Source organism: Pelodiscus sinensis, chromosome 15 (genome assembly GCF_049634645.1).
Source record: "Pelodiscus sinensis isolate JC-2024 chromosome 15, ASM4963464v1, whole genome shotgun sequence".
In the NCBI taxonomy this organism is placed as follows: Eukaryota; Metazoa; Chordata; order Testudines; family Trionychidae; genus Pelodiscus; species Pelodiscus sinensis.
Window position 1 is genome coordinate 1,935,531 of NC_134725.1, and position 23,288 is coordinate 1,958,818.

At 53.4% G+C, this 23,288-nt stretch overlaps 1 protein-coding gene across 13 annotated transcripts in view; it reads right to left on the minus strand.

Moving 5' to 3' along the window:
- LOC102460042 (hypermethylated in cancer 2 protein) overlaps window positions 1-23,288 on the minus strand; it is a 182,390-nt gene that overhangs the window by 35,717 nt on the left and 123,385 nt on the right. For 4 of the 13 annotated variants that reach the window (XM_075897822.1, XM_075897817.1, XM_075897819.1 and 1 more), the window contains one exon: window positions 7,397-7,555. The exons of 8 other annotated variants lie outside the window; for them this stretch is intronic. The gene's annotated coding sequence lies outside the window, so the exon portion shown is untranslated. Of the gene's footprint in view, window positions 1-7,396; window positions 7,556-10,553; window positions 10,819-23,288 lie in introns of those variants that run through there. One more of the 13 variants, XM_075897824.1, reaches the window with a different exon arrangement.

The following is a 23,288-nucleotide window of genomic DNA, read 5'->3' on the forward strand; positions in this document are numbered from 1 at the left end:
CACAAACACCCAACAGCTCAGTGGGAGGGAGTGGTTGCTTCCCCCTCCCCCTCCCCCTCCCCTTCCCCTCGCTTTGCGCCCTCCTCCTCTGCCACAGCTTTGGCAGGGAGGAGCGGCTGCTAACCCTTCCCCCCGCCTAGGTTGTCCATCCCTGAAACCAGCACCCCCCTTCTCTTCAGCCCCCCCCCCGTTCATTGAGGCCCTCCTCCCCTGCCTGTCATTTGGTGGGGAGGAGCGGTAAACCCCTCCCCCCCTCCCCGCCATCCGTACCGCCTTCCACCCTCTCCCCACGATGAAGGAGGCCTCTGCCCCTGTTGGTCCCATGGTCCCCCCACTGCCATTGGCCCAAAAAATGCTGCAGCTGACCTCCCGGCCCCTGGCCCGAGCTCCTCCACTGCTACGGCCGATGCCGCCCCCCCCCCCCCCCATGATATGTGCGGGCCCTCTACCTCGGCCGGCAAGAAAGGCCGGGGAGGGAAGAAGGGCAAAGGCCGTAACTCCCGTGGCCGAGGCCGCCCCGCCCACTGTGGCCCAGACATCTGCCGCAGCCCCTCCTTCCACTGTTGTTCCTCCCACCGGATCTGGGGGTGGTCCACCTGCAGCTCCCAGAGCATACGCCCAGGTGGTCGCTGCCACCCCCCCCCATGTACCGTGTCATCTGCCCCTACTGCCGCCTCCAGTTCCATTCCTGGTCGCCGCCTCGCCCAACGTCGAAACCTACGTGCGGGTGTTGGCGAGGGTGGTGGGGGCCTCGGCCATGGTGGCAGCCTCCAAAATGTACGGCAAGGTTGTATCCGCCGCCCAGGAGGCGGTGGAGAGGGGCCTGGCGGTGGGGGGCGTGCACGTGCCTCTCGAGCCGTTGGAGGACCCGGGCGTACGGGTGGTCCTCACCTCCGTCCCGCCCTTTCTCCCCAATGCCGCCCTGCTGTCTCCCTCTCCACCCTGGGGAAGCCAATTTCCATCATCAGCCCTCTCCCATTGGGCTGCAAGGACCCCGCCCTCCGCCACGTCCTGTCCTTCCGCCGGCAGGTACAGCTGCAGCTGCTGCCGGCGGCGCGTGGCGGGGTGGCACTCGAGGGGTCCTTCCTAGTACCCTACCAGGGGGCCCTTTACCGGGTCCATTATTCCTCGGGGGAGACCCGGTGCTTCCTCTGCCGGGCGACAGGGCATGTCCGGAGGGACTGTCCCTTGGCCCGGTTGGAGGAGGCATCTGGAGCCCGGGAGGGTGCTGGCCCCAGCACCGCCGGCCCCCCTGGTTGTCCGGCCTCCGTGGCTGCCCCTCCTCCAACCAACGGCTCTGCTTGGGAGCCGGAGGCGCCCCCTCTGGCGTGCCCGAGCGAGCAGGCGGGCCCCGCCTCTACCCAACCCATCTCTGCGGGGCCCGAGGAGGAGAGGGTGGTGCGGTCATTGCCAGGAGAGCAAGAGGGCTCCCCCCCAGGTGGAGGTTTCCCTACCCCCCTCTCTCCTTCCCCTGCCTCAACATCTCCCCTGAAGACCAACTGCACCCCCTGGCCTTGCCCCTGCTGACCAGCCCTCCACCTCCACCTCGGAGGGCTGGACGCTCGTCCGGGGGAAGCGCAGAGCCTGCCGTTCGCGGGCTCCCTCTCCCCTCTCTGATGAGAAGTGTGGGAATGCCCCCCTCCGGAAGATCCTGAGGGGGGCCAGCGCTGTCGAACGCCCCCGGCGAGCATCAGCAGGAGGCGCCGGCTGAGGAAGCCGTGGCAGCGAGGGGGAACGATGTTGTCCCCCCCCTGTGGAGCCCATCCACGAGGAGGCCTCGGGTTGAGCTCCCCCAGCCCCGGAATCAACCGCACTCCCTGCCCTCACCGCTGAGGTAATTGTTGCCTCGGCGGCCGGTGGGGAGGGCTCTGGGGCTGAGGGGATGCAACTCGGCTCCATCTTTGAGGAGATCGAGGCCCTGGGTCTGACCCGGCTTACCCAGCGGGAGGACGACCCTCCGCCAGCGGGACTCAGTCTGGGCGGCGACTCTGTTGCGCCGCCCCCTCCTCTCCCCACCCGTATGCCCCAGGTGGCCGACCCCATCCTCAGTTTTGGGGTGCCCCTGGTGTTATCCTTTGGCCCGGCCGACTCGGGCGCCGGAGCTGAAGCTGCCGAGCCCTCTGGGGCGACGGCTGGTGCTGAGCGGTCGAGCCCAGGGCTTGGGGGCACCCCCTCTCCCTCAAATGGGGCAGGGCAGTCATCTCCCCTTCCCGGTGGGGGCCCAGAAAAGAACATCTCCCAGGCCGACACCGTGGTCGTAGTTGCTGCTCCACCACCTGAGGCCGGTGTCAGCGTGGGCCCCCTCTCCACTCCTGCCCCCCCGGTCCCCATTCGGGAGGAGCTGCAGCCCGCTGGCACAAACCCGGGGGATCTTCCCTCAGACCCCGACCCAATTTCTGGCCCCCTCCCCTGTCACGATTCTCCTTTCACCCCCGTTTGTGCCCTTGGCCCTGATCCCACCCTTTATGAACCCATTTCCAGCACCGAGTCCTCCCCCGTCCCTAATCCCTCTCCTACCGTTACCGTTCCCCCTCTCTCCACCCCTGACCCACCGTCCGGCCATGAGCCGCCCCCCTTTCCACCCCTACTGTGCTGCCTGTCCCGCCTTCACCGTCCTCCCAAACCACTGTTATTACCACCCCTGCGGGGGCCGTCTCCTTCTCATTCGCTGTGGGCGGCCCCCTGGGGGTGGTTTTTGTGTCCCCGGTCCCTAATCCGTGTTCCCTCTGCCGCCCCCTCCCTTGCCGGGGTTGGGGACGGGCAGTGCGATGCTGTCGCTATCGGCGCCATGCCAGGTGTCGGATCCCTGCTTGCCTGTCTCCATGGCCCGTGAGCTCCACCTGGGGGCACGGACAGAGGAGAACCCCCAGTACCCCCTCAGTGCTGAGGGTTGATCTGTGCCAGTTCCTCCTAGACAACGGCGGGGCTAACGGCAAGGTGCAGCTCGCCCTCCAGCGCTGGGGGGACTTTCATTCTATCCTCCAGGGGACAAGCGCTCTTTTGCAGGAGGGGAGAGGGACCAATAGGCAGGATGGCTCGGCCTACCGCTGGACCCGCAGATTCCGAGACACGCGCCTGACCTTCGGGGCAGAGTGCGGTCTGCTACAGGGCCTGAGGCAGGCCGACAACCCGCCTGCCCGCGAGGATCCACCCCAGACCTCATTATGAAGTATACCACCATCGCAACATTGAACGCCCGGGGCTGTAGGGCGGGTCTCCGCAGGAGCCGGGTGCTCTCCTTCCTTCGGGAGGGGGGGTACTCGGTGGTTTTCCTGCAGGAAACCCACACGACTCCAGCCGTCGAGGCTGGCTGGTGGCTGGAGTGGGGGGACAGGGTGTATTTTAGCCACCTCAGCGCTCGCTCGGCCGGGGTGGTCACCCTGTTCTCCCCTGCCCTATGGCCAAAGGTGCTGGGGACCGCCGAGGTTGTCCCGGGCCGCCTGCTGCACGTCCGGGCCCGCGTGGAGGGGCTGACGTTGAACCTGGTCAATGTCTACGCCCCGAACGCGGGCCCGGACCAGGTCACCTTTTATCGGCAGGCGGCCACCTTCCTCGGCACTCTGGATCCTCGCGAGGGCCTGGTCCTGGGCGAGAGACTGAGCCCCATGAGTGCTTGTGGGCATGCTCCCCACCCCTTGGACATGGCCCCCCTCCCTCAGCTACATTTGGCTGGGGGGGCCTTCCCCACCCCTTGCCTTGCCCCCTTGCTTCCCCACCACAGTAGCTGGCCTCCCTGCAGCCTGCCCTGCCTTAGCAGCCCAGTTGGCCTTTCCCTCCCTCCCTGCTACAGCCCTCCCTGGCACTTAGTTTGTTGCCTGCCCCATCCTGCCCCTGAAAGTTTGTTTGCCTGCCCCGCCTGATCTCCATGCAGTTCCCTGGTCTGCCCCTCCCCCACCACTGGTCAGTTTGTTGTGCTGTTTGCCCTGCCCTTCAAGCTGCTACCCTCCTCAGTGCTCCACCAACCCCAGCTCCCACTGCTCCTGTTCGCTCCCTCCCCCCAGCCTCCCATTAGCCCCCTGCCTACTGCCCAGTGCGCCCTGGCTCCCTCCCCGAGCGCTCGTGCCCCTTCCCTCCCACTTAGTTAGTGCCCCCCCCGTTCATTGCACCCCCCTTTCCTGTTGTCATAGACCCCCCCCCTTTCCCAGTGCAGCCAGAGGAGCCGGCCCCCGCCCTGCACCTGTAGCCTCACCCCTGTCCTGTCCTGCCAGCGCCCTCCTCCTCTGCCTCCAGCCTTGCAGGGAGCAGTGGTTGCCTTTCCCACCTTCCCCCTTGGTTACCCATTTCATGCCCTTCCCTTTCCAATGCCCTCCCTCCCTCCCAAGAATCTAGCGGGAGGGAGTGGTTGCTTTCCCCATCCCCCCTCCCCCGATCGCGACCACCCCCCCTTCCCTCGCATCCCTGCTCCTCCCTCTAGCACCCTCCTCCGCCTTCAGGCTTGCAGAGAGGAATGGTCGCTTTCCCCACCTTCCCAGTCGTGCCCCCTTCCCCCCCACAGCACGTCCCTGCCCCTCAGGGTATGTCTACACTACAAAGTTAATTCAAACTAACAGCCGTTAGTTCGAATTAACTTTGCTAGGTGCTACACATACAAACCGCTAGTTGGAACTTAATTCAAACTAGCGGAGCGCTTAGTTCGAACTAGGTAAACCTCATTGTACGAGGACTAAGCCTAGTTCGAACTTACTAGTTGGAATTAAGGGCTGTGTAGCCCCTTAATTCGAACTAGTGGGAGGCTAGCCCTCCCCAGCTTGCCCTGGTGGCCACTCTGGCCAACACCAGGGAAACTCGTCTGCCCCCCTCCCGGCCCCGGACCCCTTAAAGGGGCACGGGCTGGCTACAGTGCCCGTGCCAGGTGCAAGCCTGCCAGCACCCAGCCAGCAGACCCTGCACCTGGCACGACTCGAGCCAGCCACCCGATGTCCCCCAGCCCTCCCCCTCTTCCCAGGACCAGGCTGGCGGCTCCCGGGAGCTTGCCCGGGACCACAAGAGGCGGGCACCCACCTGGGCTAGTGCGGACATCGTGGACCTCATCCACGATCTCCGCACTAGGCACAGGAAAGTGGCTGGCTAGGGCAGGAGAGCTGCCAGCCTGGCCACCCAGGAGCAGGAGTGCATGAAAATCAAGGTGGTCCACTGAGACCCCCGACCCTGAGCTTACAATGGCCGTACTGGGTCAGACCAAAGGTCCATCTAGCCCAGTAGCCTGTCTGCCGACAGCGGCCAACCCTAGGGACCCTGGAGGGGATGGACCGAAGACAGTGGCCAAGCCATTTGTCTCGTGCCATCCCTCTCCAGCCTTCCACAAACTTTGGGCAGGGACACCACTCCTACCCCCTGGCTAATACCACTCCATGGACCCAACCTCCATGACTTGATCTCACTTCCCTTTAAACTCTGTTCTAGTTCTAGCCTTCACAGCCTCCTGCAGCAAGGAGTTCCACAGGTTGACTCTTTGCTTTGTGACGAACAACTTTCTGTTACTAGTTTGAAGCCTGCTACCCATTCCTTTCCTTTGGTGTCCTCTAGTCCTTCTTTATGGGAACTAATGAAGAACTTTTCTGTATGCACCCTCTCCACCCAACCCCTGCTTTTAGAGACCTCTATCCTATCCCCCTCAGTCTCCTCTTTTCTAAACTGAAAAGTCCCAGTCTCTTTAGCCTCTCTTCATATGGGACCTGTTCCAAACCTCTGATCATTTTAGTTGCCCTCCCCTCTCCCAGCCTCTCTCTTCCCCTCTCCCACCTCCTTTTCCCAGTCTCCCCCAGTTTTGTTCAATAAAGACAGATTCTATTTTTGACCACAATTGTCCTTTATTTTGTACATCAAGAAAAGGGGCTAGGGAAGGGTAAGTGGAAGGAGGTGAGGGAGGAATGGGGCACGAGCCCCCGATGGGGAGGACTGGGCTGGCTCTGCGGGCTTCTGGGGGTGGAAGCTCTCCTGCAGCCCCCCAATTGCCCCCTCTCCCCAGATGGCAGCCTGCGGCAAGTGCAGCCGGTCTGATGGCCGAGTGGTGTGATGTGCCCAGTGTGGGCACTCAGGGCACTCCAAGCCAGGACTGCTTTGCAAGCGGGGCACCCCTGAGAACTGTCTGTCCGGGGTGGGGGTCAGGTCCCTTTAAGCGCAGCCCTCGGCTAGCCTGAGACAGCATCTCCACGCTCTAAGTCCTCCTCTGATGCCCTGCCGGCACTGCTTCCGGCCATCCTTAACCTCGGTTCAGGGTCCACTTAATGTGGACATGCTAGTTCGAATTAGCAAAACGCTAATTCAAACTAGTTTTTTAGTCTGGATCCGTTAGTTCGAATTAGCTTAGTTCGAATTAACTAATTCGAACTAAGTTAGTTCGAATTAGCGCTGTAGTGTAGACATACCCTAAGGTGCCACAGGACTCCTTGTTGCTTTTGCAGATTCAGACTAACATGGCTACCCCTCTGATACTTGGTTATGTGTGTGTAGGCATTTATACTATGCTGAGCACCATGGCAGCTGAGCACCCCCCCAGCCAGTTGCCTCAGAGTTTGGAGGACCCCCACACCCTCAATAGCTCTTCCCCACCTTCCTATGTAGCTGAGTTTTCACTCCTGTGTGTTCTGGTACCAGTTTCAAATGCTAATAGAATTCAGCATGGCACAATTTGAAGCAGATCTAACTAGGGATGTAAAAAGTCATCTTAGCATTTACACGCACTGAGTGATCTGCAGTGTACAGCTTAAATGAACTTCATACTGCAGAGCCCGCAGTGAAGCCTCCCTAGGAGCAGGACCACCAGTCCCTGCCAGCCCTGCTCCCACAGAGCTAGCTGCGGGGTAGAGTTTAACCGATAATATTAACAGATAAGCATCATCTTATTGGTTAACTGGTTAAATTCTAACATCCCTAGATCTAGCAGCACAGGCTATGTCTAGACTGCAAGCCTCTTTCGAAAGAGAGCGTCTAGACGGCACGCAGAATTTCGAAAAAGCAAGCCGCTTTTTCGAAAGAAAGCACCCAGTGAGTCTGGATGCTCTCTTTCTAAAAAGCCTGTTTGCTTTCAAGAACGCCTTCTTTCGAAAGAGCACTTTCGAAAGAAGGCGTTCTTCCTCGTGGAATTAGGTTTACCACCGTTGAAAGAAAAGCCGCATTCTTTCGATTTAATTTCGAAAGAACGCGGCTGCAGTCTAGACACAGGTGAAGTTTTTTCGAAAAAACCCCTGAGTCTGGACACAGCCACACTGTGCAAAATTTTATTTGCTTGGGGTGTGACACCTTTTGTTTTCTGGACACGTCAGTGGAGACGCCCCTAATGTTTTCCATCACCAGGCTCCCCCCCTACCTTGCCCAAGGACCCGACAATTCTGTCGGCCCCCCTGATTCTCCACCACCCCTTCCTGCAGTTTCTAACAGGGGGAACTCAACATACCTCTGTTGGGTTTAGTGTGTTCTTTGTATACCAGCATCACTGACAGCCACAAAAACATCTGCAGTGCTACCAGCAGGATTTATGACCCTTCTGCCCTTGAAACTGCAGAGTCAACAAAGTGATTTGGACAGCAGGTTTGGTGAGTCTGAGGAAAATTATCTTTAAAAAAAAAAAAAAACACGGTCTTAGTAATAAAGTGAAGGAAATAAACAGAGCGTTGGAATTCTGAATTCCCTCCATGACCCATAAGAGACTAGAATAGTTTTAAGAGAAACACCTGTACCTAAACACACAAGCTGCAATTTACACAGCAGCCTAAAAGTATGTCTATACTACAATTAAAAGCTCACAGCTGACTCCTGGGGCTTAGGCTGAGGAGATGTTTAATTGCTGTGTAGACCTGGGGCTCTAGGACCCTGCAAGGTGGGAGGGTCCCAGAGCTCAGGCTGAAGCCCCATCCCAAACATCTCGGCTACGTCTACACTGGCCCCTTTTCCGAAAGGGGCATGTTAATTTCACAGGTCGTAATAGGGAAATCCGCGGGGGATTTAAATATCCCCCGCGGCATTTAAATAAAAATGTCCGCCGCTTTTTTCCGGCTTGTAGAAAAGCCGGAAAAGAGCGTCTACACTGGCCCCGATCCTCCGGAAAAAGCGCCCTTTTCCGGAGGATCTCTTATTCCTACTTCAAAGGATTTCCCTATTACGACCTGTGAAATTAGCATGCCCCTTTCGGAAAAGGGGCCAGTGTAGACGTAGCCCTCCACTACACTGCAATTAAACAGCTCTGCAGCCTGAGTCAATTGGCATGGGCCAGATGTGGGTGTCTATTTGCAATGGAGACATAACCTAAGTGACTTAGGAGCTGCTGAAATCTCGACCCACAGTGGTTGTTCATACCTATTACAAATTTTTAGAAAACTGTTGACTAATATTCCCATTTTAGGATATAAAACAAGATTTAAAAAAATGACAATGACATGGATTAGTCCAAAACGCATTAGAATTTTAGGGAGAAGAAAATCCAGATTCAGATCTGAATTTTATATGTAGGACTGCTTGCAATTAAGAAAGAAAACCTAAAATCTAAAGTGCCATAATTTGCACGAGCAAGATATTTAAATCTCCAAATTGAAATCAATGGCTAATGATTTTCCTCCCTGGTTTGAATTTAAAAAGGAAAAAAAAGGTGGTAAGGATCCTTCTTTCCAGTTCTGGCAGCTGAAATTTCATAGAAAAATGCAAGACTTGACAAGAATGGAGGAAAGTCTCATGAGAATGCTAACCCACTTTTTTAAAAAATCCACTGCTTAACATGGCCAAAATCCCATGCTATCAGATGGATCTCGCTGGATGTCAGCCATTTGGAATTCTGTACCATTGAATTCAAGCCTCCACCCTCAATGCAGCCTTCTTGGATCATTGCTAATTAAAAAAGAAAAGAGTCATTCAACTCTGCTTTATTTTTTTAATTAATTGCTATTTTCCTAAAAAGGGTAAAGAGTGTTTTTCTTTTAATGAGTCAAATTATTGGAGAACTTAGTGGCAGATTATCTTAAAAAATATAAGAAAAAATAAATTAGAAGGAAAACCCCCACAAAATAAAAAGCCCTTTACCACCACAGGTTCTTTTCCCCTGCTGAGAACAACCATTAAATGCCATTCTGCCTCTCCATTTGAGACACTGAATCTAAAAGATCCACCATAAAAGGCCTGGTGAACATTGAGCCCAATAATAAATGGTTTTTACAAAATGGTTATAATGGCACTAAAATAAATTAGAATATTGACAAAAATTCCCCTTGGATTCAAGTCAGCATGTGGGAGTGAAGGATTAAGATCAAGTATTCACAGCACTTCCTAGTCAGATGCTGAGATATCAAAGACTGCATACTAAGGTGTATTGGTGTTTCTTGGAGTTGGGGTGGCTACCCAATAGCAGATAAGAACCAAGTGTGTGTGAATGTGCATGTGTGTGTTCTAAATGTTGTGTGAAGTTTAAGTTTGTGATCCAGTTTTACTACTCAGATATGAGAGAAATAGTAACAGCTCTGGCCTAGTGTAGCTGGTTCTGAGCAAGCTTTTCCCAAACCACTCTGCCAACATATGCCAACCCTGAATGAAACCAGTACTGCACTTTGGAATCACTCAACCTCGCACACACACCAAGCCTGAAATACCAATTAGGTCAACTTCTTCAGTCAACAAATTGGGGGAAATGAGGCCATTTCATTGTCTCTCCTACATGACACAGTAAACTAAATTACTCTTTAATTACAACAAGCATGGAGCCACTTGAGGCAGCAAGGGGGGGGGGGGGTGGAAGCAGGAGCTGGTGCTGGGTGAAGCTGGCTCAAAAGCTGGCTCCCCCCCAGCACCATCTCTGAAGTGACACCTCCCCCACCCACCCACCTGCCTCTATCAGCGGCAGCAGGGTGGGGGTACCAGCTAGGGCTGGTCACAGACAGGGGCTGCTGCCAGAGCAGCCTCTGTTCACAGCAGCCCCTGTCCCCTGGCTTGGTCCCAGCTTGCACCGGGTCAAGGAGCTACCCTGCTGTGACTCTGCAGTTTAAATGTAGTAGAAGCCAGGCTGCCTGAGCGCTCAGCTCATACAACATTTAAACTGCAGAGCCGCAGTGGGGGTAGCTCCTTCTGAGCACCTTCCCTTATCAACTAATCATGTAGTTCAGTGTTTCCCAATTTTTATTTGGCTTGATAAATGCAGAAGTGGGGGCCAGCAAGTGTACCCCAAAGCCTTATCTACCAGGCTTTGGTATAAAACTTCCCCCAAAATCTTAAAAACCTAGATCTTGGGAATAAAACTTCCGCTGCCACCACCCAAATGTTGCTAAAGAAACCAGGGGAAAGATCATTTGGGAAATCTTCCCCCTAAAATAAAAATCAGGGCACACCATTAACCACTGCCAGGTTAATAAAAGAAAAGAAAGAACTTTTATTAGTACAACAATATTCTGGTTGCAAGTATAATGACTGGAGAGGAAGGTAACAAAATATACTCATGGAGAAACTCCATGGGCCTAGAACTTAGTTACAAAGAAAAGCCAAAACATCTTTAAACAGTGCCAGATCTCAGATCCCATACCCAATCCATAACACAATAAAACCTAACGAAACTACCTAAACTTTACCCTACTTACAGAAAGTGAAGAATGGTGTCTTGGAGAGAAAGAGAGACATGCTTGTCCCTCTCTGTAGCTGCAGAGAACTCTCCGAGAGACAAAAGGGAGAAAAGAAAAAAACCCAAATTCCTTTGTCCCAGTTTGAAAAGTCCCACCTACATTCCTACTGGCTAGGTGTAGTTAACCCCTTAATCCCCAGGCTGCTGGCTAACCCTCATAATCATGACATGGCTGAGGAACCCTTTTCAGCTTTTCAAAATTTCAAGGAACCCCTAGGTTTGTCAAGCAAAAAAAAAAAAAGGGAGGGGGGGCAGGAGGAGAGAGGGACCCACCAATTCATGAAAATCACATTCCTTCCCCGAGACCCCCCCCCCCACCTCCCTTCCATGAGGCCTCATCCGCTCTGTTCCCCTCCTCTCCATCACTTGCTATCCCCAGCCCTTATACCTGTCTAAACCTAGTGAGAGTGAGGTGTGGGGTGGGAATGAGGGATTTGGGTGTGGGAAGGGGTGAGAAGTACAAGCTCTGGGAGGGAATTTGGATGCAGGAGAAGGGGCTGTTGGCTCGGGGAGGGGGCTCCAGGCTGGGGAGTGTTGAGTTCAGGTGGAAGGTTGGGGTGCTGAGCAAGCCAGGGTGTGATGGGCTGGCCCCGTCACTCGCGCCACGTCCAGGCGGGCAGGCAGCTCGCGTGGCGAGCGAAGAACCGGGGAAGCGCTGGCTGCATTGCCACGCATGCGCGGCAAGCTGGGAGCCGCTTTTAAACGTGGCCCCGGCACACCTGAAAGGGGGAACGCGCCCGCAAGCAGGAAACGGCGGCGGAGGACGCCGAGGAGGGGCGGAGGCCACAGGGAGGGGCCGCCGGACTGTGGAGGCAGTGGGCGAGCAGAGGACCCGGACAGCACCTCCCTACCCGCCCCCCCAGACAAGAGGGGGCGCGCTGAGAACCGCGGCAGAGAGCCCGAGCCGGGACTGACCACACCTCAGGCCGCAGAAGGGCAACCGGGTGACGCAAGACCACGGGAGTGACACCCCGACCTGGACAGTGTCCTCAGACTGGTGAGAGCTGGACTAGAGGGAGCTCCGAGACGGGGACCTCGGGGGGGGGGGGGGGAAGGAGGCCACGGGGGTTAAGTAGCAGGGTCCTGGTCATAGCGGGGCTCGACCCCGTTATAAGAGAACCCTACTACGCCCTATAGGCCAAGAGAAAAGGGGTCAGGGGTAGTGGGGAGCCCCTCTGTGAACTGAACGCGGGCTCCCTTACCCCACATTCCTACGGGGCTAGATGGGCGGGGGGTGGTTCCCCCGTGACACAGGGCTTGTGGATGTGAGGGGGCAGGAGTTTGGGCTGGGTATGTGAGGGACTCAGGGCAAGAAGTTTGTGAGTATGATGGCCTCAGGACAGAGATTTGTGATGTGTGGATGGTGCAGGAGTGTTGTGGCAGAAGACTGAGGATGTGGGGATGCAGGAGTTTGGGGATGTAAGAGGCTCAGGACAGGGGGTCCAGTGTATGATAGGCTCAGATTTGGGGTCAGGTGGTGCAGGAGTGTTATGATGCTGCAGTGAGATGGGGGTTTGGCCCCAATTGGGGTCTTGTTGGCCTGGCTTCATTTTTAAATAAAATATTAAGTTGAACTCAAAAGGTTTTAGCATTGTCTTTATTTATGAGAGGGGTGAGGAACCATTTTGAGTCAAGGGTCACTGACCCACAGAAAAGTCAGTTGGGGCCACACAAGTGAGATGCAAAAAACAAAACAAAAACCCTCCAAACCCCCCCAAGCCTCACTAATGTGGTCCCAAATGTGCTGGTGGGGGTAGGGGACAGAGTGCTAGTGGGTGCTGGGGCTGGGGAGAGGGTGCTGCTGGGTGGAAGGATGCTGGCTCAGGTGGTGGGGTGCTGGGGCAGGCAGGTGGCAGGGTGCTGGGGTCAGGGACATGGTCCTGCTGGGCACTAGGGTGACCGGCAGGGTGCTGGGACAAGGAACAGGGTGCTGCTGGGTGCTAGCGTGAGTGGTGCTGAGTCTTGGGGTGTGTCTAGACTACATGCCTCCTTCAACGGAGGCATGTAGATTAGCCAGATCGGAAGAGGGAAATGAAGCCGCGATTAAAATAATCGCGGCTTCATTTAAATTTAAATGGCTGCCCCGATCTGCCGATCAGCTGTTTGTCAGCAGATCGGGGGAGTCTGGACGCGATACCCCGACAAAGAAGCCTTTCTTCATCGACACAGGTAAGCCTGGTTTCACGAGGCTTACCTGTGCCGATGAAGAAAGGCTTCTTTGTCGGGGCATCGCGTCCAGACTCCCCCGATCTGCCGACAAACAGCTGATCGGCAGATCGGGGCAGCCATTTAAATTTAAATGAAGCCGCGATTATTTTAATCGCGGCTTCATTTCCCTCTTCCGATCTGGCTAATCTACATGCCTCCGTCGAAGGAGGCATGTAGTCTAGACACACCCTTGGGGTGTGAGGCAAGGTGCTGGGGCCAGGGCGGTGCTAGGGTGGATGGCAGGGCTGCCAAGGAGCGGGACAGGGATGGGGTGCAGGATCTGGGAAGGAGGTGGGGGGCGGAAGGGGGCAAGGTCTGGGTGGTAGGTAGGGTGCAGAAGCAGGCTGGATGTAGGGTGTCTGGCCAAGGGAAGGGAGCAGGAGCAGATTGGGGGTAGGGTGTCTGGTTACAAGGAAGATTGCAAGGAGTGGACTAGGTTAGGAGTTGGACCTCCCTGATCTGGCACCCTCTGGACCTGACTGGTCCCAGATGAGGAATTTTTGGACCAGGGGAGGTCATTTGAGGGCTCCTGGTTCCCTCCCTCCCCCTTCCCCACTAGGCTTCTTTGCACCTCTATCCCCTGCAACCCAACTGATCTGCCCACCCCTGCTGGTTCCCTGCACCTCCCCCAAAACCATCCCCCACAATCCAAGGGAGTGCAGCACCAGTTCCCTGCAGCCCCTCACAGCCCAGCTGAGCTACCTGTCTGTTCTGTATGCCTTCCCCCATCCACCTCAGCCCAGCTGAGCCCTGCACTGGTTCCCTGCATGCTTCCCCCACAGCACAGCTGAGCCCCGTTTCCCTGCACCTCCTCCAAGCCCCACAAAATTGCTGAGCCAAGAGCCGATTCCCTGTCCCTCCCTCCCCTTGAGTCTAGCCCCGGTTCTCGGCACCTCCCTCCTCCTGCAGTCAAACTGAGCTCTGAGCTCCACACACACACACTCCCCACCCCACCGCCCAGCCCAGCCCAGCTCCCCAGACCTCCCCACTCTGCAACCCAGCTGAGCTCAATTTCCCTGCACCTTCCCCCAAACCATGTAGACATGCTGAGCCAGTGCTGATTCCCTGCCCCTGCCTTCCTCCCTCCCCTTGGCTGTGTCTACACTGGCACGATCTTGCGCCAAAGTGGCTGCTCTTGCGCAAAAATTTGCTGCCTGTCTACACTGGCCGTGTTTTCTTTCCAAGTACACTGACGTTCTCATGTATGAAATCAGGGCTTCTTCCACAAGAACTACGATGCTCCCGCTCAGGAACTATTCTTGCGCAAGAGGCCAGTGTAGACAGGCAACATGAATTTCTTGAGCAAGAAAGCCCGATGGCTAAAATGGCCATCTGCACTTTCTTGGACAAGAGAGTGTCCACACTGCCTTAGATGCTCTTGTGCAAAAGCACAGCTCGCACATGGAAGAGTGGACGTGTTCTTGCACAAGAAACAACCAGTGTAGACACAGCCTAAGAGTTTCCTCACATGAGCAAAATGAATTTTGTGTTGTGCACCAGTATTGAGTTCATGTGGCTTGTTTGGATGTGCCACCCAAGTTATTTATAAATATTTTTAAACCTCTACCTTTTCCCTCTGCTGCCATGTCTCCTCCCCTTGCTCCATCAGCTCCCCTGGTGCCTCCTGCCCCCCCGACTCCTCACCCTCCTTTGCTGTCCTGACTGCTGCCCTTCTCACTGCCCTCAGCCCTCCTGCGACCAGCCCCCCTCCACCAGCCCTTCTCTCCTCCCTGTGCCCACTCCTCCAGTAGCCCCACTCTGATCATGTGAGCTACTCCTCTTCTAACACCTCCCTCTACACACCTGCCCTGCCTCTCTCCTCTGGTGCTGGTCCCTCCCCTGCAGGTGTCTGCCCTTATGCTTCACCCCCAGAATCCCCTGGCACCTGCACCTTCCCTTAGCCCTGCACCCTCCTGGTGCCTCCCCCTTCCCTCACTGCCCCTGCCCCCTTTTTCCCTGATGCCCACCCCTCACCACCCTCTGCCCCCATTCCCCTCATGTCTCTGTGCCCTCACACATGACTTGCTCCATCCCGGCCTTCCTCATGCCCACCCCTTCTGTCAAGCCTTCTCCCAGCACCTCCCCTCACCCCTCTAGCCCCCAATGCCCTTACTCTGTCCCCTCCCAGCATCACCCTGTTCCCCCTCCCACTGACACCTCCCCTCCTGCCTTTTTCCTCATTGTCTGCACTTGGCCCCCGGCATTTGTCTCTCCTCTACTCTGTCCCTTTGGTGCCTTCCCCTTCCCCTCCACCTCCGCACAAGCACCTTCCTCTCCCAGCCCTTCCCCTTTCCCTCTGCACAAGCCCCTTACCTTCCCTCCCTCTCCCTTTTCCTCTCCCTCTACTGTACCTTCTGCCTTCCACTTTGCGGGGCCGGAGTCTGTGCTCTGTCCCCGGACTGGGAACCTACAACTCAGCCATCCGGTGCAACATGCGCCCAGCAGGTTTAAAATCCCGGGCCGTGATGTTACGTCACATCCGGGCATCTCCCCACCCACTGGTTTGAGCGTGCTGTGCAGGGCAGCATCAGCCAGCAAGGGGGAGCTCAGTGAAGGTTGCACATGGTAGGGACGGGTCCGGGACAGGGGAGAGACGCTCTGGGGCCGGGGTGGGAGGACTCACGGAGAGGGGGTCGGGACCCGCTTCAGCTCCAAATATTGCTGGAGCATGGGCACCACGAGCCCACACAACTCGCCGCCCATGCTTCTGCTGGCTAGCTGGCTCTCTCTCTCTCTCTCTCTTTCAGAGGGAGCGGGGGAGTGCCAGCTCCTCGCGGAACCCCTTGTTTTGCTCCGAGGAACCCCCGGAGCACCAATTGGGAAACACTGATGTAGTTGATACAAATTTTATCAACTACATGATTACCCAATTACCCGCCTCTCAACATCCTTAGTGACAGATGGAAAAAACCCACAGATTTATGTTGCACTCAGTTAAATTGTTGAAGGGGAGAGGTGGAAGACACCCTACTGTTGTAGGTGCCACAATTCAGGAGACTATCCACAGGTTGAACCTTTCTAGTCCAGCACCCTTGGGACCTGACTGGTGCCGAACCAGAGAATTTGCTGAACCACGGGAGGTCAATATTGTAGCGAGTGGGTCTTTCTATTTTTATTTCACTGAGGTGAATAAATGGAACAGCACTTGGAATGCTGCTTAATAACATATGACTGTACTGATAACACCGTGTATAAGCCTATGCCTAGCCAAAGCTTATCAGTTCTCTTCGTAACAAAGTGTTAGCGTTATTACCCAATTTTACTGTATTGGCACTATAGTGGGGTGGAGTGGCTGCACGCTAAGCTGGAGGCAGAGGAAGCCCTCCGGGAGCCATTTTGGGCCTAGCCTAGCCCCTCCCATTCACTTGACAGGAAGCCAGGGGGTGTGGCTAGGGATATAAGAACTCTGCCAGGGAGCTCACTCAGGTCCCAGTCTCTGTGGGAGACAGAGGCCTGCCCAGAGCTCCCTGCTGAAGAGGTGGAGACCTGGCTTGGGCCTCCCAGGGTATGTCTACACTACAGCGCTAATTCGAACTAACTTAGTTTGCATTAGTTAATTCGAACTAAGCTAATTCGAACTAACGCGTCTAGAACTAAAAACTAGTTCGAATTAGCGTTTTGCTAATTCGAACTAGCATGTCCACATTAAGTGGACCCTGAACCGGGGTTAAGGATGGCCGGAAGCAGTGCCAGCAGGGCATCAGATGAGGACTTAGAGCGTGGAGATGCTGCCTCAGGCTAGCCGAGGGCTGTGCTTAAAGGGTCCCGACCCCCACCCCGCACAGACAGTTCTCAGGGGTGCCCCGCTTGCAAAGCAGTCCTGGCTTGGAGTGCCTGGAGTGCCCACACTGGGCACATCACAGCACTCGGCCATCAGCCCGGCTGCACTTGCCGCAGGCTGCCATCTGGGGAGAGGGGGCAATTGGGGGGCTGCAGGAGACCTTCCACCCCCAGAAGCCTGCAGAGCCAGCCCAGTCCTCCCCATCGGGGGCTCGTACCCCATTCCTCCCTCACCTCCTTCCACTTACCCTTCCCTAGCCCCTTTTCTTGATGTACAAAATAAAGGACAATTGTGTTCAAAAATGGAATCTCTCTTTATTGAACAAAACTGGGGGAGACTGGGAAAAGGAGGTGGGAGAGGGGAAGAGAGAGGCTGGGAGAGGGGAGGGCAACTAAAATTATCAGGGGTTGGGAACAGGTCCCATATGAAGAGAGGCTAAAGAGACTGGGACTTCTCAGCTTAGAAAAGAGGAGACGGAGGGGGGACAGGATAGAGGTCTCTAAAAGCAGGAGTTGGGTGGAGAGGGTGCATACAGAAAAGTTCTTCATTAGTTCCCATAAAGAAGGACTAGAGGGCACCAAAGGAAAGGAATGGGTAGCAGGCTTCAAACTAGTAACAGAAAGTTGTTCTTCACAAAGCAAAGAGTCAACCTGTGGAACTCCTTGCTGCAGGAGGCTGTGAAGGCTACAACTAGAACAGAGTTTAAAGGGAAGTGAGATCAAGTCATGGAGGTTGGGTCCATGGAGTGCTATTAGCCAGGGGGTAGGAGTGGTGTCCCTGCCGAAGGTTTGTGGAAGGCTGGAGAGGGATGGCACGAGACAAATGGCTTGGTCACTGTCTTCGGTCCATCCCCTCCAGGGTCCCTAGGGTTGGCCGCTGTCGGCAGACAGGCTACTGGGCTAGATGGACCTTTGGTCTGACCCAGGACGGCCATTGTAAGCTCAGGGCTCAGGGTCGGGGGTTTCAGTGGACCCCCTTGATTTTCATGCACACCTGCTGCTGGGTGGCCAGGCTGGCAGCTCTCCTGCCCTAGACGGCCACTTTCCTGTGCCTAGTGTGGAGATCGTGGATGAGGTCCACGATGTCTGCATTAGCCCAGGCGGGTGCCCGCCTCTTGCGGTCCCGGGCAAGCTCCCGGGAGCCGCCAGCCTGGTCCCGGGAAGAGGGGGAGGGCTGGGGGGCATCGGGTGGGTGGCTCGATCTGTGCCAGGTGCAGGGTCTGCTGGCTGGGTGCTGGCAGGCTTGCACCTGGCACGGGCATCGTAAGCAGCCCGTGCCCCTTTAAAGGGTCCGGGGCCAGGAGGGGGGCATAGAGTTTCCCTGGTGTTGGCCAGAGTGGGCACCAGGGCAAGCTGGGGAGGGCTAGCCTCACACTAGTTCGAATTAAGGGGCTACACACCCCTTAATTCGAACTAGCTAGTTCGAACTAGGCTTAATCCTCGTGGAATGAGGTTTACCTAGTTCGAACTAAGCGCTCCGCTAGTTTGAATTAAGTTCCAACTAACGGAGCGCTAGTGTAGCGCCTAGCAAAGTTAGTTCGAACTAACGGACGAGGCCCAATCCACGCCAGGCCCTTGAACTATTTGCGTCTTGCCCCGACCTGAAGCAAAGCTGGGTTGTGGACTTACTGACTCAGGGACCTTGTTTACGTGCTTGTGTAGTGGGGCAGAGTGGCCGCCCATTGACCCAGAGGTGGAGGAACCCCTCCAGGAAGCCGAACCGTCTTACAGGCACAAGGAAATAAGTAGACCGATCATAAAAGACATGCTTACGCCTAGCGGCATTATCAGCACTTCCACTGCTTACTGGGCTCCTAGAAGACATTTAGGGGTAGATTAGGTCTAAATAACAGCACAGAACACTGAGAGGCCAGGCCTGGTGGCTGTAACAAACTTTATGGCTACGTCTACACTGGCCCCTTTTCCGGAAGGGGCATGTAAATTTCATGAGTCGTCGTAGGGAAATCCGCGGGGGATTTAAATATCCCCCGCGGCATTTAAATAAAAATGTCCGCCGCTTTTTTCCGCCTTTTAAAAAAGCCGGAAAAGAGTGTCTAGACTGGCCCCGATCCTCCGGAAAAAGCGCCCTTTTCCGGAGGCTCTTATTCCTACTTTGCATCGAGACAGGGATGCAAATGAAGACATTTGAAATTGCAAATGAAGCCGGGATTTAAATATCCCGTGCTTCATTTGCATATTTGCGTTATGGCGCTATTTCGAAATAACAGATGCTGGTAAGATGCAGTTATTTCGAGAGAAAACCCTTCTCTCTAAATAACTAGTAAACCTCATTGTATGAGGAATAATGGTTATTTTGAGAGAAGGGTTTTCTCTCGAAATAACCACGTCTTAACAGCGTCTGTTATTTTGAAATAGCGCCATAATGTGACTATGCAAATGAAGCATGGGATATTTAAATCCCGGTTTAATTTGCAATTTCAAATGTCTTCATTTGCATCTCTCTAGCGAAAGAGCGTGCAAGTGTAGACCTGCCCAGAGATTGCAGTTTGTTCTCTCTTTTTTTTTTTTTTTTTAAACCACAAGCTCTTGTGATAAAAGAGCTTGGGGGTACCCCCCTGGAAGAAGTCCAAATGCTTCTTCCTGGGTTCAAGAAAAAAGGGGTTTTCTTTTGTTTCACTTGGTGGTAGCTATGACGGGGTGAGGTTATAGGAGACCCCTACAAGCAGTAGGATTTAAGTGGTAATAAGTGAGAACAGGCAGAGCAAAGTAGATTACAAACTCAAAATAACAGAAAATGCTTAGCTAACTCTAACACTGAAACCTTAGTACACAAACTTACTACAACCTCACCCTAAACCTCTTTCTCTTCCAGCTAAGCCTTCCAAACGAGGGCTGTTCCCTTGGGTGTGCCAGCCAAAGACAAAGACCTGCTAAGCTTCCCGTAGTTTTAAAGATTCCATTTTTGCATGAGAAGTTACCTGGCCAATTTCTACCAGTTAGGGAGGTCATGTGACTTCCAACCACTGCTGAGACTTAAGGAGAAAAGTCTATTTGCATATGATTGCCCAGACATTGAGGCATCCTAGTCTTGGAAACTCTCTTCATGGCTTTCATTTACACATTTAAAAACCATAAAGCATTCCATACTCCATGGCTACGTCTACACTGGCATGAATTTCCGAAAATGCTTTTAACGGAAAAGTTTTCCGTTAAAAACATTTTCAGAAAAGCGCGTCTAGATTGGCAGGATGCTTTTCCGCAAAAGCACTTTTTGCGGAAAAGCGTCCGTGGCCAATCTAGACGTGGTTTTCTGCAAAAAAGCCCCGATTGCCTTTTTTGCGATCGGGGCTTTTTTGTGGAAAACAGAACTATGCTGTCTACACTGGCCCTTTTGCGCAAAAGTCTTTCGGAAAAAGACTTTTGCCCAAATGGGAGCAGCATAGTTTTTCTGGAAAAGCACTGATGATTTTACATGAGATCGTCAGTGCTTTTCCGGAAATTCAAGCAGCCAGTGTAGACAGCTGGCAAGTTTTTCTGCAAAAGCAGCTGATTTTGCGGAAAAACTTGCCAGTCTAGACACAGCCCATATGTCTAATTTTACACATGAGAATGATACACACACCAAAATAAGATACACAGATCCAGCAGATTAAGACATGAAGATTGATAGGTTACATGAGGCAATTTGTCCAAAGCATCTTTCATTTATGCATATTTGTCTATAAGTCCATTTCATAGCGGGGGGGGGGGGGGGGGGTCCCGTCACAGTAGCTACCTCCCACGACCAGGGAATCTGTGACCTGCGGGAGTTTTTTATGTAGAAGCCTGTAGAGGCATGTAAAATAGTGATAGAAATGTAGCCGTGTTAGTCTGGTGCAGCTGAAACAAAAAACAGGACTATGTAGCACTTTAAAGACTAACAAGATGGTTTATTAGGTGATGAGCTTTCGTGGGCCAGACCCACTTCCTCAGATCAAATAGTGGAAGAAAATAGTCACAACCATATATACCAAAGGATACAATTAAAAAAAGGAACACATATGAAAAGGACAAATCACATTTCAGAACAGAAGGGGGATGGGGGGGGCGGGGGAGGTAAATGTCTGTGAGCTAATGATATTAGAGGTGATAATTGGGGAAGCTATCTTTGTAATGGGTAAGATAATTAGCGTCTTTATTCAAACTTGAGTGTAAAGTGTCGAATTTAAGCATGTTTATTGATAATGTGTTGCACAGGTTTAAGTTGGGGGCTGTAGGTGATGACAAGTGGTGTTCTATTGTTGGTTTTCTTGGGTCTGTCTTGAAGTAGATGGTTTCTGGGTATTCGTCTGGCTCTTTCAATTTGCTTTTTTATTTCTCTGGGTGGGTAGTTGAGGTTTATAAATGCTTGGTAGAGATCCTGAAGTAAACCCACCGACTCATACAGTTACCTACATGCTTCCAGCTCCCATCCAGAACACACCACACGATCCATCATCTATAGCCAAGCCCTTTGATACAACCACATCTGCTCTAATCCCACTGACAGAGACCAGAAACTTCAGGATCTCTACCAAGCATTTATAAACCTCAGCTACCCACCTGGAGAAATAAAAAAGCAAATTGAAAGAGCCAGACGAATACCTAGAAACCAACTACTTCAAGACAGACCCAAGAAAACCCACAATAGAACACCACTTGTCATCACCTACAACCCCCAACTTAAACCTGTCCAACACATTATCAATAAACTACAGCCTATATTGGAACAGGATAGCAAACTCCAAGAGGCTCTGGGAGACAGACCCATAGTCTCCTATAGACAACCACCTAACCTCAAGATGATTCTTACCAACAACCACAGGACATACCACACTAATACCAACCCTGGTACCTTCCCTTGCAACAAACCCCGTTGCCAGCTTTGTCCACATATTCTCTCTGCTGATACCATTATTGGACCTAACCAAGTGAGTTATAAGATCAAGAACACATATTCCTGCGCATCCAGAAATATAATTTATGCCATCATGTGCCGAAAGTGTCCGTCTGCTATGTACATTGGACAAATGTCTCAGACACTTCGCCAAAGGATCAATGCCCACAAAACAGATATCAGACAAGATCACAAAGAAAAAAGTTTCTTGCCATTTCAGCCAGAAAGGATATTGTCTCAACGACTTGATTACCTGCGTCCTGCTTCAAAGGCCTTTTAAGACTTCACTTGAAAGAGAATCCTCTGAACTGTCATTCATGCTTAAATTCGACACTTTACACTCAAGTTTGAATAAAGACGCTAATTATCTTACCCATTACAAAGATAGCTTCCCCAATTATCACCTCTAATATCATTAGCTCACAGACATTCACCTCCCCCCCCCATCCCCCTTCTGTTCTGAAATGTGATTTGTCCTTTTCATGTGTGTTTCTTTTTTTAATTGTATCCTTTGGTATATATGGTTGTGACTATTTTCTTCCACTATTTGATCTGAGGAAGTGGGTCTGGCCCACGACAGCTCATCATCTAATAAACCATCTTGTTAGTCTTTAAAGTGCTACATAGACCTGTTTTTGTAGAGGCATAGTATTTTTAAGGTCTCTTGTGGTGGTGCCAGCCTTGACAATGGGACTACAGGTAATTTGGCCACACCCTTGATAAGTGGACAGGAGGATAACTAAAATCATGCTGGTCACAGATGTTGCCAGACCAGAGACTGCTGGACTAGAGTGGGTCAACCTGCAATTGAGGGACAAGCTCTTGCTATAAGTCTGGGTTGCTTCAGTACTTCCTCATTTGTTTTTATATGGTATGTTGGAACATATTTAAGTTGTACAGGACAGCTCTGACCCCCACAATACAAACTGTTCCAGCACCCTGGCCTCATCCCTCAGATTACATAGACCCAGAGCCACAAAAAGCTAGTCAAGCCCCCCAAAACAGCAAAATGGATGCATGTTAAGTTTCTCTTCCCCCATTCCTACCAGTTCTCATGGGGCTAGAACAGTGGTGGACAACCTGCAGCCCATCGGGGTTCTAGTGTGGCCCCTGCTGCCTGCCTCTCACTTATCTACTCCTCCTCCTCCCTCCCAGCATTTCTGGAGCTCTGAATCGACTGATTCATGGCATTCAAGCTCTGGGGGGGGGGGGGGGGGGAGAGAGGAGGTGTGAATAATCCAATTCACAGTGCTCTGGAAATGCTGGGAGGGAAGGGGAGGAGAAGGGACAGGGTGTGCTTGGGGAAGGAGGCAGGGGAAGAGACCAGGTGGGAGGCTTGAGAGAAGGGGTGGAGTGAGGGTGGGACCTGCAGCCCCTGGCAAAATGAGAAGTGACATGCATTTAAAGCAAAGGCACATGTGAGGTGCATACTGCTTGCACACAACATTGTAAGAGCTGTGCACCCTCTACTTCTTTGTTACTTTTGCCAGCAATTTAATTTGCCCTAATAATAGATCACTTTGTGTTCAAAGGGATGATAAAGCAGGAGAATCAAATGCAATGGACTTAACCATGATCCCAAGAATAAGATTAGTGCACATTCCCTATTTTAATCTTGTGGTCTAGTGAGATGGAGGGCCACTCATGCAGTCCACTCACTAGACTTGGTTGCCCATCACTGGGCGAGAGGCATCTGACCTATTGGCTCAATATGCTGAGTTTTACTAACCTTTTAAACATATAGGCTACGTCTACACTGCAGCGCTATTTCGGTATACCGAGCGTGCCTGCGCCGGGGCTAACCCCCGCCTCCCGCGGCGGGGCCAAACC